The sequence below is a fragment of the Ursus maritimus genome, unplaced genomic scaffold, assembly GCF_017311325.1.
Source record: "Ursus maritimus isolate PB19 unplaced genomic scaffold, ASM1731132v1 scaffold_25, whole genome shotgun sequence".
In the NCBI taxonomy this organism is placed as follows: Eukaryota; Metazoa; Chordata; class Mammalia; order Carnivora; family Ursidae; genus Ursus; species Ursus maritimus.
In genome coordinates this window covers 40,724,438-40,744,640 of record NW_024425008.1, presented here as the reverse complement: position 1 = coordinate 40,744,640, position 20,203 = coordinate 40,724,438, and the positions used below count along the sequence as shown (strand labels likewise).

General features: G+C 39.3%; 1 pseudogene; it reads left to right on the top strand.

Annotated features, from left to right (window-relative positions):
* The first annotated feature begins 338 nt into the window (after window positions 1-338).
* On the top strand, window positions 339-457 carry LOC121105239 (annotated as a pseudogene).
* Window positions 458-20,203: the final 19,746 nt, after the last annotated feature.

The window sequence follows — 20,203 nt, the reverse complement described above, 5'->3', positions numbered from 1 at the left end:
TGTCTGAGGGCAGAAAAATATGGATCTCTCAGCTCAAGCAGAAAGAGAGTGAATTCAAACTTTACCTGCCTTTTTGTTCTATTCAGACCTTCAACAGATTGGCTGAGGCCTACTTATATTGGGGTTCACCAATTTGTATGCTAGCCTTTTCTGGAAACACCCCATAGATACACCCAGAAGTGTTCTACCAACTCTCTGTGTATCCTTAGACCAATCAAGCTGACGCATAAAATTAACCATCACATTTAGTAAATCCAACTCTCCACCCACTGAACACCTAGTTGAATGTGTGTGGTGAAGAGCCATAAATATGTTGACTAGTCTCAGTATAAATTCTTGTCTATGGCTATACCACCCTGAATACGCCTGATCCCATCTGTTCTCAGATGGTAAGCAGGGTCAGGTCTGGTTTGTACTTGGATGGGAGATTGCTTGGGAATGCTAAGTGCTGTAGGCTGTTAAAAAAAAAAAGGAAGAAAAAGAAGAAATTCCTAATACCTAACCTCAAGTAGGCCTGTAGTGCTTCCGGAGAACCCTCCTGCATTTCCTACTCGAGTGGTCACACTTTCTCTTTAACTTCCTTCCCTCTCTACAAAATCAGTTCATGAACTTGCTACCCATTTCAGTGTGAAACTTTTTTTTAAGATTTTATTTATTTATTTGACAGAGAGAGAGAGCACAAGCACAGGGAGTGACAGGCAGAAGGAAAGGGAGAAGCAGGCTCCCTGCTGAGCAAGGGGCCCAATGTGGGACTTGATCCCAGGACCCTGGGATCATGACCTGAACCAAAAGCAGATTCTTTTTTTTTTTTTTTTTTTTGTTTGTTTTTTTTTTTTTAATGATTTTTTATTATATTATTTAGTCACCATACAGTACATCCCGGTTTCCGATGTAAGGCTCGATGATTCATTAGTTGTGATAACACCCAGTGCACCATGCACGTGCCCTCCACTACCCATCACCGGTCTATCCCATTCCCCACCCCTTCCTCTGAAGTCCTCAGTTTGTTTCTCATAGTCCATGTTCTATGTTTCATTCCCCTTCGATTCCCCCCCTTTCTTATCCCTCTCTTCCCCTACCGATCATCTAGTTCTTATGTTCCATAGATGAGAGAATCATATGATAGTTGTCTTTCTCTGCTTGACTTATTTCACTTAGCATTATCTCCTCCAGTGCTGTCCATGTTGTAGCAAATGTTGAGAACTTCGTTCTTTCTGATAGCTGAGTAATATTCCATTGTATATATGGACCACAACTTCTTAATCCAGTCATCTGTTGAAGGGCATCTCGGCCCTTCCACGATTTGCTATTGTGGACATTGCTGCTATGAACATTGGTGCATATGGCCTTCTCTTCACTGCGTCTGTATCTTTGGGGTAAATACCCAGTAGTGCAATGGCTGGATCATAGGGTAGCTCAATTTTTAACTTTTAAGGGACCCCACACTGTTTTCCAATGAGCTGTACCAACTTGCATTCCACCAACAATGTAGGAGGGATCCCCTTTCTCCACATCCTCTCCAACAATTGTTGTTTCTTGCCTTGTCTATTTTTGCCATTCTAACTGGCGTAAGGTGGTATCTCAGTGTGGTTTTGATTTGAATTTCCTGATGGCTATGATTTTGAACATTTTTTCATGTGTCTGTTAGCCATTTGTATGTCTTCATTGGAAAAGTGTCTGTTCATTCTTCTGCCCATTTTTTGATTTGTTTATTTGTTTCTCGTGATTGAGTTTGAGAGTTCTTTGTAGATCTTGATACCAGTCCTTTATCTGTAGTGTCATTTGCAAATATATTCTCCCATTCCGTGGGCTGCCTCTTAGTTTTTCTGACTGTTTCCTTGGCTGTGCAGAAACTTTTAATCTTGATGAAGTCCCATAAATTCATTTTATCTTTTGTTTCTCTTGCCTTTGGGGATGTGTCATGAAAAAGGTTGTTTTGGCCGATGTCGTAGAGGTTGTTGCCTATGTTCTCCTCTAGAATTTTGATGGATTCCTGTCTCACATCGAGGTCTTTCATCCATTTGGAGTTTATTTTTGTGTATGGTGTGAGATAGTGGTCAAGTTTCATTCTCTTGCATGTAGCTGTCCAATTTTCCCAGCACCATTTATTGAAGAGACTGTCTTTTTCCCACCGGATGTTTTTTCCTGCTTTATCAAATATTAGTTGCCCAAAGAGCCGAGGGTCCATTTCTGGGCTCTCTATTCTGTTCCATTGGTCTATGTGTCTGTTTTGTGCCAGTACCATGCTGTCTTTGTGATCACAGCTTTGTAGTACAGCTCGAAATCCGGGATTGTGATGCCCCAGCTTTGTTTTTCCTTTTCAACAGTTCCTTGAGATCGGGGCCTTTTCTGTTTCCATACAAATTTAAGGACTGTTTGTTCCAGTTCTTTGAAAAATGTCCTTGGTATTTTGATCGGATAGCATTGAAAGTGTAGATTGCTCTGGGTAGCATGGACATTTAACTATGTATTATATTTCCGATCCATGAGCATGGAATATCTTTCATCTTTTTGTCTTCTCAATGTCTTTTAAGAGTAATTTATATGTTTCTAGAATACTTAGGTCACTTTAAGTTATGTTGAAGTTATTCCAAGGTAACGTATGGTTTTTGGTGCTATTGTAAATGGGATGGATTCCCTAATTTCTCTTTCTTCGGTCTCGTTATTCGTGTATAGAAATGCAACTGATTTCTGAGCATTTATTTTGTATCCTGCCACGTTACTGAATTGCTCTATAACTTTAATAGTTTGGGAGTGGCTTCTTTTGGGTTTTCCATATAGAGTATCATGTCATCTGACAAGAGAGACTTTGACTTCTTCTTTGCCAATTTGAATACCTTTGATCCCTTTTTGTCGCTCTGATTGCTGTTGCAAGGACTTCTAGTACTATGTTGAATAATAGTGGCGAGTGGGCATCCTTGTCGAGTTCTGATCTTAAGGGAAAGGCTTCCAGCTTTTCCCCATTGAGAATAATATTTGCAGTAGGCTTTTCATAGATGGCTTTTATGAGATTGAGAAATGTACCTTCTTTCCTACACTCTGAAGGGTTTTAATCAGGAAAGGATGCTGTATTTTGTCAAATGCTTTTCGGCGCAGATTGAGAGGATCATATGGTTCCTGAGTCTTTTCTTGTTGATATGATGTATCACGCTGATTGATTTGCGTGAACCACGCTTGCATCCCAGGTATGAATCCCACTTGATCGTGATGGATAATCCTTTAATGTACTGTTGGATTCTATTAGCAATATCTTGTTGAGGATTTTGGCGTCCATATTCATTAGGGATATCGGTCTGTAATTCTCCTTTTTGATGGCGTCGTTGCCTGGTTTGGGGATCAAGGTAATATTGGCCTCATAGAATGAGTTTGGTAGCTTTCCTCTGTTTCTATTTTTTGAAATAGCTTTAGGAGAATAGGTATTATTTCTTCTTTGAATGTTTGGTAGAATTCCCCGGGAAAACCGTCCGGGCCTGGAGTTTTGTTATTTGGAAGGTTTTTTATCACTGACTCAATCTCTTCATAATTAATTGGCCTGTTTAGGAATCAATTTCTTCTGGTTTCAATCTTGGTAGTTTATAGGTTTCCAAGAAGGCCTCCATCTCTTCCAGATTGCTTAGTTTATTGGCATATAGCTGTTGTTCATAGTTTCTAATAATCCTTCCCATTTCGATGGTGTTGGTCATGACCTCTCCTTTTTTATTCATAATTTTAATAATTTGGGTCCTTTCTCTTTTCTCTTGGATAAGCCTTGCCAGTGGTCTGTCAATTTTATTGATTCTCTCAAAGAACAAGCTTCTAGTCCTGTTGATTTGCTCTACTGTACTTCTGGTTTCTAATTGATTGATTTCAGCTCTAATTTTGGTCAATTGCTTCTCTCGTGTGATTAGGCCTGTCCCTCTGTTGCTGTTCCAGTTCTTGAGGTGAGAATATAAAACTGCATTTTAGATTTTTCTATTCTTTTGAGTGAGGCTTGGATGGCTATGTATTTCCCATGCCTTTGCAGTATCCCATAGGTTTTGGACTGTTGTATTTTCATTCTCATTGGTCTCCATAAATTGTTTAATTTTTGGTTTTGATTTCCTGGTTTATCGAGTCATTCCTGAGCAGAATGGTTCTTAGTCTCCAAGTTTTTGAGTTTCTTCCAAATTTTTCCTTGTGGTTGAGTTCCAATTTCAGAGCGTTGTGGTCTGAGAATATGCAGGGATAATTTCAATCTTTGGTATCGGCTGAGACCTGTTTTGGTCCCAGAACATGGTCTATTCTTGAGAATGTTCCATGGGCATTAGAATAGAATGAGTATTCTTTGGTCCTGGGCTGTAGTGTTCTATATATATCTATGAGGTCCAACTCGTCGAGTATGGCATTCAAAGCCTTTGATTCTTTGCTTAGTTTTTGCCTCAGGGTGTTCTGTCTATTTCTGATAGTGGAGTGTTGAGGTCCCCTACTATTAATGTATTTTTATTTATATGTCTCTTTATTCTGGTTAAGAGTTGGCTTGTGTATCTTGCTGCTCCTGTTGGGGGCATATATATTTATAATTGTCATATCCACTTGTTGAATACTTCCTTAAGAATAATATAGTGCCCTTCTGCATCTCTAACTATAGTCTGTAGTTTAAAATCCAATTTATCTGATATGAGAATTGCTACTCCCAGCTTTCTTTTGAGGTCCATTTGCATGAAAGATGGTACTCCATCCCCTTACTCTCAGTCTGAATGCATCTTTGGGTTTTGAAATGAGTCTCTTGAAGACAGCAAATGGATGGGTCATTTCTTTATCCAATCTGCAACCCTGTGGCGCTTTTTGGGATGGTTCAAACCATTTACATTAAGACTGATTACTGAGAGATATGATTTTAATGTTGCCATGTTGCCAGTAAAGTCTTTGTTTGTATTGGCTGTGCTGTCCTTCTGTTCTGTATCACTTTGGGGCCTTTTACTTTTATAGAACCCCGTAATATCTCCTGTAGGGCTGGTTTCGTGGTTCACAAAATTGGTTAGTGACTGGCGATTCTGAAATGTCTTTATTTCTCCATCAATTCTGAATGAGAGCCTTGCTGATAAAGGATCCTTGGCTGCATGTTTTTCTCTGAAAGAGCTTTCAATATGCTCCCAACCCTTTCTCTCATTCCAGGTCTGTGTAGACAGGTCTGACGTAATTCTGATGCTTTTGCCTTGGTCGTGAGAAATTTCTTTGCCCTGGCCGCTCAATACTGTATCCTTGCATCTAATATTTGCAAATTGCACTATGACGTGACGTGGCGTAGGTTTGTCATGGTGAGCTTGGGAGGGGTCCTCTGCCTGCGACACGAATGTTTGTTTCCTTGCTAGATGGTGGAAGTTTTCAGCTACAATTTGTTCAAATATCTCTTCTAGACCTCTGTTTTTCTCTACCCTCGGGATGCCGATGATTCTAACATTGGATCGTTTCATGGAGTCAGTAATCTCCCGTAACCTACATTCGTGGGCGTGATTTTTTAAGACCATCTTCTATTTTCATTTTTCCTCTATTAACCCATCCTCCAATTCACTAACCTGCTCCTCTGCTTCTGCGACCCTGGCCGTCCAGAGCCTCTAGTTTTGCCTGCATTTGGCTCATAGAATTTTTAATTTCTGTCAGATTCGCTCTCATTTCTGTCCTTAGGGTTCTATATTCTCAGTAACCTTTTCCCTAATAGTTTTTTCAATTCTACTCATTTTTGATCATCGTTACTCTGAATTCCATTTCTGATACTTTGGTTCCATCCATATCCATTATTTCTGTGGCAGAGGCCACGAATCACTGTCTTTTCTTTTTGCTAGGGGCTTCTCCTTCTTGTCATTCTGATGAAAGAGAGGTTGCGGGGTTCAGAGACCCAAATTATTGACTGGGTCACGAGCGTGCCCTGTTTTATGAGGATCTTAGGGATGTGGGCTTCTTCTTTAAAGATTTTATTTATTTATTTATGTGGCAGCCAACCAGCGAGAGAGGGAAGAAGCAGGGGAGTGGGAGAGGAAGAAAGCAGGCTCAAGCGGAGGAGCGCCGATGAGGGACTCCTTTCCGGGAACGCCGGGATACGCCCTAAGCCGAAGGCAGGCGCTCAATGATGCGCGCACCCCCAGGCACCGGTTGTAGGCTTCAGTTTTCAGCCTCCTTCTGTGTTCTGGGGAGGGCCTGCCGCGCTGGTCTCAGGCAGCCCTGTTTGGGTAGAGTCTCGGCGTCCCCTGCGAGGGGGGATGGGGATGGGCACTCCCTGAGCCGGTATTTCCAGGCTTTTGTTCTCTGGCGGCTTTCCCTGGCGGTTTGCTGTGCCTCTTCTGAGGGTCAGAGCAGCAGCGGCCGAATCTCAGCCTCTGTCACAGAACAGAGGGATCGCGGACCGTTCTCTACTAATGTTCTGGCCACTTTAACTCTGTTACTGTTGGTGCTGCTCGACCCTGCAGCATCCCCGGATGTGCGCCCCATACCCAGCGTCCTAGCCCTCACTTCCAGGGCCGGTGCATCTCTGTCCTTTGTGTTTCTAATACTGCCAGCCGCCAGCCAGCAGCCCCCAGCCGCCCCCGCGAGCTCCGAAGCTCTGGCCCTCAGTCTGGTTGCACGTGTTCCCCGGCTCACGGTCTCAGTCTGCTCTCTCGCGGGTGCCGTCCGCGAGTCCCCCTGCTCCCCCGTGCAGAACGCGGCGGCTCCCTCCCCCTTCCGTTTATCTTCCGATATCTGTGCACAGTTTCATGGCTCCCCGCTTCGTACCTCAATACTCAGCGCTGGAGATGTTCATTTGTAGAGATCCAGATGCGTCTTCCTGCGTCTCAGGCTGGTTCCGTGGTTGTTTAGGCTGGTCTGGTACCTATCCAGCTCGACTCGGAGGACCGGCTGAAAACGGTCCAAAAGCAGATTCTTAACTGACTGGGCCACTCAGGCACCCCTCAGTGAGAAACTTTACTGTGAGAACTTCCATATGATTTCCTCACCACATCTCTCCTGACTCTGACTTTCCTTCTATTACTGCAGAGGGATTATACATGGTCCTTGATAGACAACCCTTAGCTCCCAGCTAAGGCTAACTTTTGCACCAGGTCAAATCCCCTTTCACCCACCTAAGGACATCAAATAAGGAAATGTCCCCTCTTGCTTTTACCTCATCAAATGTTTCCTCATTACTAGATCAGTCTCATAAATATGCTATAATATTTCACATTATAAAAAGAAAAATGTGACCCCACTTCCCCCTCTAGTTACACTTCATACTATGTTCTCTGTTTCATAAAAACTTCTTGAAAAAATTATCTATACTCACTGTCTCCACCTCCTCTCCTGTCATTCAGTCTTGAAACCACCCCAGCCAGGATTTTGTCAAGGTCATCAGTGACTGTAAGTCTCAGAACACATTTTATTCAACCTCACAACAGCATTTGATCCATTGATTTTGTCTTCCTCTATAGTTGTTTTCTCCTCTTAGTTTCTAGGACACCACTCTCTCGGTTCTCTTTCTAACTTACTGATGACTGTGCAACAGTTTCCTTTGCTGTAAATTTCCTTTCTTTGACCTCCATATGTTAGAGTCCCCAGATTCAGCTTTGGACCTCTTCCCTTCTCAATTTACCCTCATCTCTTAATGATCTCATAAAGTCCATAACCATGTGTTATGTGCACATTGACAATCCCACATTTTTTTTTCTCAATCCTGGCTTTTACTTCAAATTCCCAGCTTGCAGAGGGGGTAGGTGTCCAACTCCCAAACCCATTCTTCCCATTGTCTTCCCCATTTCAGTAAATGGAAAATCTGTTCATTCAGTTAATCTAGTTAAAAAACTTGGAATAATTGAGGCACCTGGGTGGTTCAGTTGGTTGAGTGTCCAACTCTTGGTTTTGGCTCAGGCCATGATCTCATGGGTTGTGAGATCAAGCCTCACGAAGAGCTCCCCACTAAGTGGGGAGTCTGCTTGAACATTCTCTCCCTCTGCTCCTCCCCTCACTTGTGAGCACGTGCTCTCTCTCTCTCTCTTTCTTGCTCTCAAATAAACATAAATCTTAGAGAAAAAAAAAACTTGGAATAATCCTCGACCCTTCTCTTGCTTTCATACCCCAGATACAATCTATTATCAAGCATTTCTGAAATTCCACCAGTTATCGCTGTTTCCACCATGTCCATCTCTCCCAAATAGCTATCTCCCTGAAGTTTTAAATAGCCTCTTAGATGATCTCCCTGCTTCCTCTTTTACCCTCTTCTATGGATCCTCAAGGTAGCAGCTAAAATGACCTTGTTAGAGCGTAAGTCAGATTGTGATATTCCGCTGCTCAAAACCCTCCAAAGGCATCCCATCATCCTCATAGTAAAAGCCTTATAATGACCGCAAAGCCCTACATGATATATCTCTAGTATCTCCCTCATCTTGCTTCCTATAGCTATCCCCCCAACCTTCAGAACTAAGTTTCCCTTCATATTCCTCAACATGCTCCCACCTCACAAGCTTTGTACTTCCTGATCTCTTCAGCTAAAATGCTCTGCCCTCAATCTCCACATGGCTTACTCCCTCATTTCCTTCAGGTCTCTGTTCAAAGATCACATTATCAACAGTCTTTCCTGACCACCCTACATAAAATATCGACCTCACCCCCATCCCAAGGATAATCTGTTCTCCTTACGATCCTTTTCCTCAGATCACTTATTAACACCTAATATTTAATACACATATTTTTAAATTGTTTAACATCTTTCTTCCCTCTGTAGAATATAAGCTCCATAGGGAAACAGCCTTAGCTGTTTTGTTCACTGAAGTATCTCAAGTTCCTAGTTCTTAGTTGTAAGTGCTCACTAAAGAGTTGTTATATGAATAAATCAATTTCTTTTTTGCATTATCTTTGTACACCTTAGTTGTGACTCGATATTCCATTACAGATGTATTTTTATTATAACTTAATCTTTGTTCTGAATAAATTATACTCTTTATAGCTTTCAATGACATTTTTATTCCTTTATTATGCTTTCAAGCTCTGAACAGTCTTTGAGCATTATCGTATGTACCTTTCTCATAGTAACAACTTCAGTTTTTTCCAGCTTTATTGAGATATTCATAGTAACTATTTCTTAAATCTATCACTTTGTAGTTAATACTAATCTTGTTGAAATCTTCATCTGGTTTTGGACTCTCTGAAACTGTACTGGTATTCTCAATCTTTATGCCAGTTCTCTTTTCCCCTTTGATGTTGTAATACTTTCAATATGGATCTGTGTTTTTCTTACAATTCCCTCACTGTTTTCTGCAACTTTGCATGTGTTTTGATGCTGGTGGTAGTAAAACACAAAGGTGAAGTTGTATTTTTAAGAAATTGTAAGATAACATAGATATTAAGGCTTCAGAGATGAAAATACCTAGGTTTTAGCCCCCTTCCACTATTTCCCAGTTATGACCTTTTATCTTTTGTAAACAAGATACATCTATAAATCTGTTTCTTCCTTTACAAAATGAAATAGATAATAATTCAAATAAAACAGGATGATGTAGGTAAAACATTTAATACAATGATAAATTTGAAGTATTCATCATAAACTTAACAAAATGGAAGGTCATTAGTAAGCAGAACACATTTAAGACATTACCTTATTTGAAGCATATCATTAAACCAAAGGAATATTTATAAGCAACACATGCACAGGATCATTGTAGGTCCTAGAGGATACCTTCAACTCATAGGGAATGAGTTGAAACCAAAAGTATAACAAGGGTAAGAGGTGGAGCATGGCCAGCAATAAATATTAGTTGTCATTGTTTCTACTGAAATAAAGATTTTGTGTAATGTACTGGAACACTTCCCATTTTCCTTTAAGGGAATATGTTAAAACATTAAGTTATTCAACATTTAGAAATTGTACAATCTATAACTTTGAAATCTGAAATTATTTGTGTGTGATGTGTAGAAAAGAAGGCAGACCAGATACAGACTACAAAATCTGATGGAAAATCTCATGTCTACTTAGATAATTATATTGTCCACTTAGTTTTTAACAACTTAGTCGATGATATCAAAAGATAAGTCTTCTGAACAATTACAATGGAAATAGTTTCCCTGGACAAATGTCACTTAAAAAATGCAGTAGTAGAAGAAAGGTAGGTTTTTCAAAACAATCAGCTTCCAGTAGATATGGAAAGTAACAAATGGAACCAAATCATAAAATAGATCTTCTTATAACAAACACTAATAACTTCCAAAATGATATATACAAAATATCTCCATGAAAAGTGGTCCACATGTAGGAAGAAAGAATATTTTAAGAAAATGTTTAAGTTAAAGGAGTGTGTAAAGCTCAAACATATTAAGCATCGAAAGCCTTGTAGACAACAGAGTTCAACAGAGGAATGAGAGGAAAGCAGAGACATAGGTAGAGAAAGTTTGTCTTGTGAGATGGTCAAGAGAAGTGTGTGATAACCTCCCACTTTCTATTGCCTGACTGGCTTGTTCATCTGCAGCAAGTATGACAAAGTTGTTTCACAAGTCCCATCCCTTGTCCTGCAACCCTCCACTCAGAGGTTAACTCAGAAGATTGTAAGTTCCCACAGAAAATGGAGGCTATACTTACACTACCTCCAGTTGATGGAGCCTGAAACTAACGCTGGTTGGAACACAAACAACATATTTAACCATCTGGAGGATGTAGACTTTGAGGGATTGCTAACAACTGGAAATATAAAGAAGCAGAGCGAGACTGGGAGCTCTGGCTTACTTATCATTTTTTTAAATTTTTCTTTTTAGTCCTTCGAACAGTATCTAAAAATGTTTTGCTCTTGCAATGGCAGAGTAGGCCATTTTTAAACTAACCCTCCTACTAAAAACAGCTAGGAAAGTTAGATGAAAGGATTTTTTTTTTTTTTTGAGAGAGAGAGAGAGAGAGCAGGGGTGGTGGAGAAGCAGAGAGAATCTTAAGCAGGCTCCACGCCCAGTGTGGAGCCCAACACAGGGACTGATCTCACGACCCTGAGATTGTGACCTGAGTTGAAATCAGGAGTTGGATGCTCAACTGACTGAGTCCCTGAAATGTTGTCATTTTTTTTTAATCCATTGAAAGGCATTGGAGATTTCTAGAGAGGGGATTATAAAATCAAAATCTAAGAGAGGGGAAATCCTAGAGAGTAGTGTAGCATTTAGGGATGCTTTTCCAAATTTTCAGTTTCCAAAAACAGCATCTGAGGGTATGAGTAGCTGAATAAAGACTTCGTGGGGACTCACTCAGACCCCCAGAAATGACATAAAGATTATTTTAAGATAAAAACATTTGAGATTCAACAAATGCAGAAAGAAGTTTTCTGGGAGCTTCATTTATTTGACTAAAAGCAGAAACTTCTGAGACTGCTATAAATTCCCTTTTCAGGGTAGGTCTGAATTCCCAGGAGTGAGACCAAGAGTAAACCTACCATAAATCTTTCCAGGGGAGTTTCAGTGTCATGAAGAAGACAGAAAGACCACTGGCACCTGTATAAACAACCATCACAAAGTTTCTTATCTCTCATTTGTTCTCCTAAAACCCACTTGTCTTTCCTAAGGAAATCTATTTCTTCTTTCTACAGCCTTTTCTCCCCACTTCCCGCCTCCTACTATGTTAAGTATATAAATCCCAAATTCTTTTTTTTTTCCTTTTCTGGGGGGACTTTATTTTATTTATTTATTTATTTATTTATTTATTTATTTATTTTTATTATTTATTTATTATGATATGTTAGTCACCATACAGTACATCCCTAGTTTCTGATGTAGTGTTCCATGATTCATTGTTTGCATATAACACCCAGTGCTCCATGCAATACGTGCCCTCCTTACTACCCTTCACCGGCCTAGCCCATTCCCCCACTCCCTCTCCTCTGAAGCCCTCAGTTTGTTTCCTGGAGTCCATAGTCTCTCTTGGTTCATTTTAAACCCCAAATTCTAAACAACCCCTTGGGTTACTCATCACTAAGTATGTGTAATCACACATGTATAGATATCAAGTAGAGAGTTGAATATGTAAGTCTAGAATTTGAAAAAAAGATCAAGGCTGGAGATACAATTTTTGGAATTATATAGACGGAATTTAAAACTATGAGACAGGTGGAGATCACAAAGGGAGTGAGTGCAGCTAAAGAATAGAAGATGAAGAATTAGCAGTGAGTCAATCCAAGACAGAAAAGCAGGGAGGAAAGGAAAGGAAAGGAAAGGAAAGGAAAGGAAAGGAAAGGAAAGGAAAGGAAAGGAAAGGAAAGGAAAGGAAAGAATTAAGAAAAGCAATAAAAGAGAAAGACAAGGAGCAACCAGTGAGTGAGCAGTGTTCTGGTAGCCAAATAAAGAAATGTATCAAGAAGAAGTAAATAATCAATCAAAAGGTCAAAAAGATTAGTACTGACAACTAACCATTGTATTTAGTAACGTGGAGGCCACTAATGGCATATAAAAACAGTTTCTGTGGGGGGCAAAGAGAGAAGGATGGCTCAGACTGAGGTCAAGGGAGAAAATGGATGAAGATAATTGGGGAAAAGTAAGAATAAACAATTCTTTCAAAGATACTGTGGCAAAGAGAAGCAAAGAAATGGGGCTGTAGCTAGTAGGATGAATGGGATCAAGAAATGAATTTATCTTCTTTTTCATGTCTGGTCTTGAATATTTAATTGATGGTGAATTTGTGATTTCATTTAAAAAAAAAAAAGCAGATCTATAGTGGACCCAGATAAGGGAAGTATCAGAAACAAACTTTATAATAATTATGATTAATATATTCAGGGAATCATAACACAAGACAGAATTTTAACAGTTAAATACAACTATTTTTAAAAAAAAAAACAGGAAATTCTACAACTGAAAAAATACAGTAAATCAAATTAAGAACTCTGTGATATGTTAATTTTAGATCAAATGCAGGGGTTCCATCTCTGTTAACAAACAAGTAAATTTCTATCATACCAACCATTTCAGAAATAATGACTCTAAATGCTAGACAAATTATAAAAACAACTATCTGTAGGCACCAAAAGAGAGTGACCAAAAGCAGGCACATTCTGAAGGAGAGTCAGCACTTTGAAGAAGGGACTTGTACCAAGTGAGTTTTTCATTTTCACCATTTCTAGCTAAAGAAGAGGCGCCAATCAGATCCTTCTGCAATGGCTAAAACTCCAACGGAAGACCTGCCATCTTGCTGTGTAAGAGCCAAAGGGCAGAATTTAGAGCAGCCACAGCAACCATGAAGTGAGGAGAGAATCCCAGGCAAGAGAGAGCAAGAGGGGAGACACGCATTCTACTTTAACTGCTGCTTTTCCTCTATTATCAGCATGTATTCCTAAATTTAGAAATTCCAAAAGTGAATGTGTGCCTGCCTCAGTGGGCTACAGAGAACCTGTAGACTGTACTGTGTTTCATGCCGGACTGCCACGAAGAGCCCCTGATCAGGAGTGGGACGTAGTGCCACAGGGGACGGAAGTAGGCACCCTGTCTCTGAAACCATTGCAGGGCAAGAGAGAGGACCACCAGAGAACCAGCGCCGGAGCAAGGATCCCACAGGAGGTCCCCAGCGTCCCTTCCCCAACTGCTACAGTACTGTCTCTGACCCCTTCCTCATCCTCTCTTTTACTCCAAATTTGAAGACTTGCCTTTTTGGCATCAACAATCACCAATGACTTGGAACACAAGAAGAGCCAATTTCAGCGCAGAACGAATGACACTGGTATCCACTAAAATGAAGCTTGCATAGTTTAATAGTACCAGTTAAGGGTTGGGAAATGTATTGTCTTTTCTTTTCCCATAAACATAGTAATACTCCTACCATATATGGTGGGAATGAAAATTTTCTATGCCAAACCATGGACTGACTCACATAATAATTTATAATAATAAGTAATGTTGATTGTGCTGGGCACAAGTCTAAATGTTTCAAAACTATTTAATTATTTCATGTTCATAGCAACCCTATGATGTAGGTATTATTTTCCACTTTACATACAACAGAGCTGAGGCATAGAGAGGTTAAGTGATTTATACAAAGTCAAACTACAAATTTTTAGCAAGTAGGTAGTCTGAATTCCCAGCTAAGCTTCAAAATCCATGCTCTTAATCATCGCACATGTAACTTTTCATGGGATTACAAGACCCTTCACTAAAAAATGTAAAATGGAAAAGTGAAATTTCGTACTAGTGGACAGTACAAGATTATAGATTTTTTTAAATTTTTTACAATTTTTCCCATTGATCAACACCTGCATTTTGTACAATCCTATGCCCGGTTAGAAAGGTAGAAAGCAAGAAAAAAGCTGAGGGACACAAAAGAAAGTGCTAGAGTTGAAAAGGCAGTCTGAGTTGTATGAGTCTAGTTTTTATCCAAATTAATAAAGAGCTATGGAACGTTAGTATGAAGAGACATTTTGAACTGGCCGAACCTGAACATATTAAAAAACAATGTTTCCACTGGAAAATACATTAGGATTGGCAAATACAGCTTAATTTTTTATAATTAAACTAATTGGTAACCCAGGCATAACTGGAGAATATAAATCAGTATTAAAACATGAGTTTTGCCTCATTTGTTTGTGTAAATGTGTAGAGTAGATCTTATATTCTCGTGAATAATTTATGATACATCATTTTGTACATTTGGCACACTCTTTGGCCCAAAGAACCTCAAGGAAAGAAGTATTTACAGATTATCACAGAACCTACAGAGACCTGAAAACTGTTAACAAACAGACTTTGATTGGTCAGGTAGTAATAGTTGGATTTGATGTTCACAAGACTTTACTAGTGAAGTGATTCTTACTAAATCTGCAGAAAAATGTAGCATACAATTAAGAGAACCAGAACATACAGACAATATCCGTCAAGGTACGTTGTGCCTTTTGTGTGGAAACAGGGTAGTTTCGTTGGGATAAGCAACCATGTTGGAGATGGAAGACATGTTGCCGGTGCCTTTTCTAAAACACAGTTCTGCTTATGTCATTCTTCTGAGTAAAGGCCTTGCTGATCTCCACTTCTTGCGTAATCAAGCCCAGTTCCTGGGATCCAAGGCCATTGCCCAGCGGACACAGCCCACACTGCCCCACTCACTAGCAGTGAGACCTGAAACCTCTCCCTTAACTCTCCCAAGCTTCAGCTACCTTAGCCCTGAAATGGGTTCTCACTAGTGCCTGTCTCGCTTGGAGCTTGTGAGAGTTAAGGGTCTTCTCAGGAGGACAGGAACCAGCTAGTGTTTTGAACAAGAGGAAATGTAATGAGGCGCTTGGGGTAAACAGGTGAGGGAAGGGCTGAGGTCAAACAATGGGCGGTAAGGCCACCCAGAGGTTTGCGACAATGGAAAGCCGCTACCACTCCTAGAAGTGGAGGAATGTATTCTGGAGCTTCGCATCCAGCCCCATTCTGGAGTACCTGACCATCACACAGAACTGGGGAGCAGGCCACGGGCAGGAGCTGGGGCCAGAGTGGACACGCAGCGGCTGTCTGTCAATGATCAGAGACAGTGAGACAGAGAGAAATATCCTGACTTCTCTCTCCCTCCTTTCTGCTCCCTCACCGGTGTCTTCTTTTGAACAATCTCGCCACCAGTTGGCAATGGAACCTGGGAACTGTAATCTCCTATGACAGGAAGCAGACCTGGGGGGGGGGGAAGGGAGGGAATGGATTAAGAACAAAAAGCAAATGACCCTGAGTGTGGTTGGAAGAACAAAATGCAGTCACCCTCAAAGCCTTTGGCCCCAGGGCTAAGCATAGTAAATACTCAATAAACTGTAATTGTTAGGAATATTTTTTTGCCTATTTTTTGTTTTTTAATAATAATATTCAATGTGATATTGAGATATAGGCCCATTTTTTCCACTTTTTATTGAAGTATAATTAACACACAATGTTCTATTTCAAGCATACAACATATTGATTTGATTAAATTCTATTACTCAATGGTCACCATTACTCAATGGTCACCATAAGTGTGGTCACCATGCACTGTTATTACAGCATTACTGAGTCTATTCCCTATGCCATACTTTTCATCTCTGTGACATGTATTTTATAAATGTAAGCTTGTAACTCTTAATCATCTTTATCTACTTGCCCATCCCTGCCACCTACTCCCCTCTGGCAACCACCAGTTTGTTCTTCATAGTTAAGAATGTTTTTGTTTGTTTGTTTGTTCATTTTGTTTTTTAGATTCCACATATAAGTGAAATCATATGGTATTTGTCTTTCTCTGTCTGACTTATTTCACTCTGTATAATACCCTCCAGGTCCATCTATGTTGTCACATGGCAAGAGCTCATTCTTTTTTATGGCTGAGTAATATTCCATTATAGCTACCCATCTATCTATCTATCTATCTATCATCTATCTATCTATCATCTATCTATCTATCTATCTATCTATCTAAATATCTAGATGTTTATCCATTCATCTGTGGATAGACACTTAAGTTGCTTCCATATCTTGGCTATTGTAAGTAATGTGATAAACATAGGGGTGTGTATATCATTTTGAATTAGTGTTTTCATTTTCTTGGGGTAAATAACCAGAAGGGGAATTACAGGGTTGTATAGTACATTTACTTTTAATGTTTTGAGAAACTTCTATGCTGTTTTCCACAGTGGCTGCACCAATCTACATTCCTACCAACAGTGTAAGAGAGTTCCCTTTTTCCACAGCCTCACCAACACTCGTTATTTCTTGTCTTTTTGATACTAGCCATTCTGAATGGCATGAAGTGATATCTTGTTGTGGTTTTGACTTGTATTTCCCCGATGATTAGTGATGCTGAGCATCTTTTCATGTGTCTGTTAGCCATCCGTGTGTTTTCTTGGGGAAAAAAAGTGTCTATTTAAGTCTTCTGCCCATTTTTTAATCGGACTGTTTCTTTCTTCAGTGTTGAGTTGTATAAGTTCTTTATATATTTTGGATATAAACCCCTTATCAGATGTATCATTTGCAAATACCTTCTCCCATTCACCCCTTATCAGGTGATAACCCCTTATCAGATATATCATTTGCAAATACCTTCTCCCATTCACAAAAAAAAAAATTTTGTTTTGTTGATGGTTTGTTTCCTTTGCTGTACAAAAACTTTTTACTTTTATGTGGCCTCATCTGTTTATTTTTTGCCTTTGTTTCCCTTGCCTGAGGAGACATAGCCATAAATGTGTCAGGTCTCACATTTAGGTCTTTAATCCATTTTGAGTTTATTTTTGTGTATGGTGTAAAAAAAGTAGTCCAGGTTCATTCTTTTGCATGTAGTTATCCAGTTTTCCCAGCACCATTTATTGAAAAGACTGTCTTTTCTCCATTGTTTATTATTACCTCCTTTGTCATAGATTAATTGACCATATAGGCATGAGTTTATTTCTGGGCTCTCTATTCTGCTCCATTGATCTATGTGTCTATTTTTGTGCCAGTACCATACTGTTTTGACTACTATAGCTTTGTAGTACATCTTGAAATCTGGAATTGCGATACCTTCAGCTTTGTTTTTCTTTCTCAAGATTGCTTTGGCTATTCAGGGTCTTTTTTGGTTCCATACAAATTTTAGTACTGTTTGTTCTAGTCCTGTTAAAAATGCTGTTGTGTTTTGATAGGGATTGCAATGAATCCGTGGGTTGCTTTGGGCAGTATGGACATTTGAATGATATTAATTCTTCTTAATTTCTCTTTCTGCTATTTCATTTTAGTGTACAGAAATGCAACAGAATTCTATATATTATTTTTGTATCCTACAACTTCGCTGAATTCATTTTATCAGTTCTAAAGTTTTTTGGTAGAGTACTAGGGTTTTCTATATATAGAATCATGTCACCTACAAAGAGTGAAAGTTTTACTTCTTCCTTACCAATTTGGATGTCTTTTATTTCCTTTTCTTGTCTAATGCTGTGACTAGGACAGTACTGTGACAATGCTGTGTTGAATATAAGTGGCAAGACTGGACATCCTTGTCTTGATCTTAGAGGAAAACTCTCAGTTTTTCACCATTGAGTATGATGTTAGCTGTGGGTTTTTCATCTATGGACTTTATTATGTGGAGGTATGTTCTCTCTAAACCCACTTTGTCAAGAGGGTTTATCATAAACATACGTTGTATTTTGTCAAGTGCTTATTCTGCATCTATTGAGATGATCATATGGGTTTTGTCCTTCCTCTTGTTAATGTGATTTATCACACTGATTGATTAGTAAATATTGAATGACCCTTGTATCCCTGGAGTAAACCCCACTTAATCATGGTGAATGATGTTTTTGATAGTGTTAAATTCAGTTTGCTAATATTCCACTGAGATTTTTTGTATGTATGTTCATCAGAAATATTGGCCTGTAGGTTTTTTTGTTTGGTTTGGTTTGGTTCTGTTTTGTTTTATTTTGATTTGTTCTGGAAAGGTCTTGCTCTGGGTTTGGCTTCAGGGTAATGCTGACCTTATAGAATGCATTCAACAGTTTTCCTTCCACTTTCCCATTTTTTTTATCAGATGATTTGGTTTTTTGGTGTTAAGGTGTGGAAGTTCTTTACATATTTTTGATATTAACCCCTTATCAGAAACATCATTTACACATATCCTCTCCAATTCAGTAGGTTGCCTTTTTGGTTCGTGTATGTTTGTTGGGAGGTTTTTTTAAATTATTAATTCAATTTCATTACTAGTAATTCATGTGTCCAAATTTTCTATTTCTTCTTGATTCTGCTTCTGGAGAGTGTATGTTTCTAGGAATTTATCCACTTTTTCTAGGTTGTCTGATTGGTTGGCATGTAATTTTTTCACAATATTCTCTTATAATTCTTTGTATTTCCGTGGCATTTGTTGTTATTTCTCCTCCTTTATCTCTGATTTTATTTATTTGAGTCCTCTCTCTTTTCTTCTTCATGAGTCTGGCTAAAGGTTTATGAATATTGTTTATCTTTTCAGGCAACCAGCTCTTGATTTCTTTGATTTTTAAAAAATTTTTAGGTTTTATTTATTTTTGCTCTAATATTTTTATGTCCTTCCTTCTACTAGCTTTGGGCTAGTTCTTTTTCTAGCTCCTTTAGGTATAAGGTTAGGTTATTTATTTGAAAATTTTTCTTGTTTCTGGAGGTAGGCCTATATCATTATAAACTTCCCTCTAGAACTGCTTTTAGGGGGACGCCTGGGTGGCTCCGTCAGTTAAGCGTCTGCCTTCGGCTCAGGTCATGATCCCAGGGTCCTGGGATTGAGTCCCACATGGGGTCCCTTGCTCAGCAGGGAGCCTGCCTCTCCCTCTGCCTGCTGTTCCCCCTGCTTGTGCGGTCTCTCTGACAAATAAATAAAATCTTAAAAAAAAAAAAAAAAGAACTGCTTTTAGGGGTGTCTGGCTGGCTCAGTTGGTAGAGCATGTGACTCTTGATCTCAAGGTTGTAAATTCGAGCCCCATGTTGGGTATAGAGATTACTTAAAAATAAAAAAAATAAAAAACCTGCTTTTCCTGTGTCCCAAAGATTTTGGACCATTACGTTTTCATTTTCGTTTGTCTCCATGTATTTTTTTATTTCCTCTCTGAATTCTTGGTTGATCTATTTGTTGTTTAGTAACATCTTATTTAACCTCCATGTGTTTGGGTTCTTTCCAGATTTTTTCTTGCAATTGATTTCTAGTTTCATACTATTGTGATCAGATGCTTGATATGATTTCAATCTTCTTAAGTTTATTGAGACTTGTGATGTGGCCCCACATGTGATCTATCCTGGACAGTGTTCCATGAGTCCTTGAAAAGAGTGTGTATTCTGCTCTTTTTGAATGGAATGTTCTGTATATGTTGGTTAGATCCATCTGGTCTAATGTGTCATTCAAAGCCACTGTTTTCTTGTTGTTCTTCTGTCTGAAGCATCCATCCATTGATGTAGGTGGAGTGTTAAAGTCCCCTACTAGTATTGTATTACTGCCAGTTTCTCCCTTTATGTCTGTTATTGATTACTTTACGTATTTAGGTGCTCGGTTAGGAATATTATTAGTATAGATTTTCTAGCTTCAAAATGTGAACCCGCTTTTCCAATCGTTGCGGGCCCCACACCTGGACACATATTATTCACTCTGCCAGGGAGGTTCTTTCTCTTTTTTTCCTACCAGTTGACTCCCAGAGTATGTGAGTAAGGGTTAGAGCTCCCTCAGGACTCCAGCCTGTTCATAGGAAAAGGTCACAGCCTGGGCCTGCTGATATTGTTCAGTCTTACTGTGGCTGAAGACCTTGGTCAAGCACCACCTGGCAACCAAATGCATTGCCATCCCCAGGATTACTCA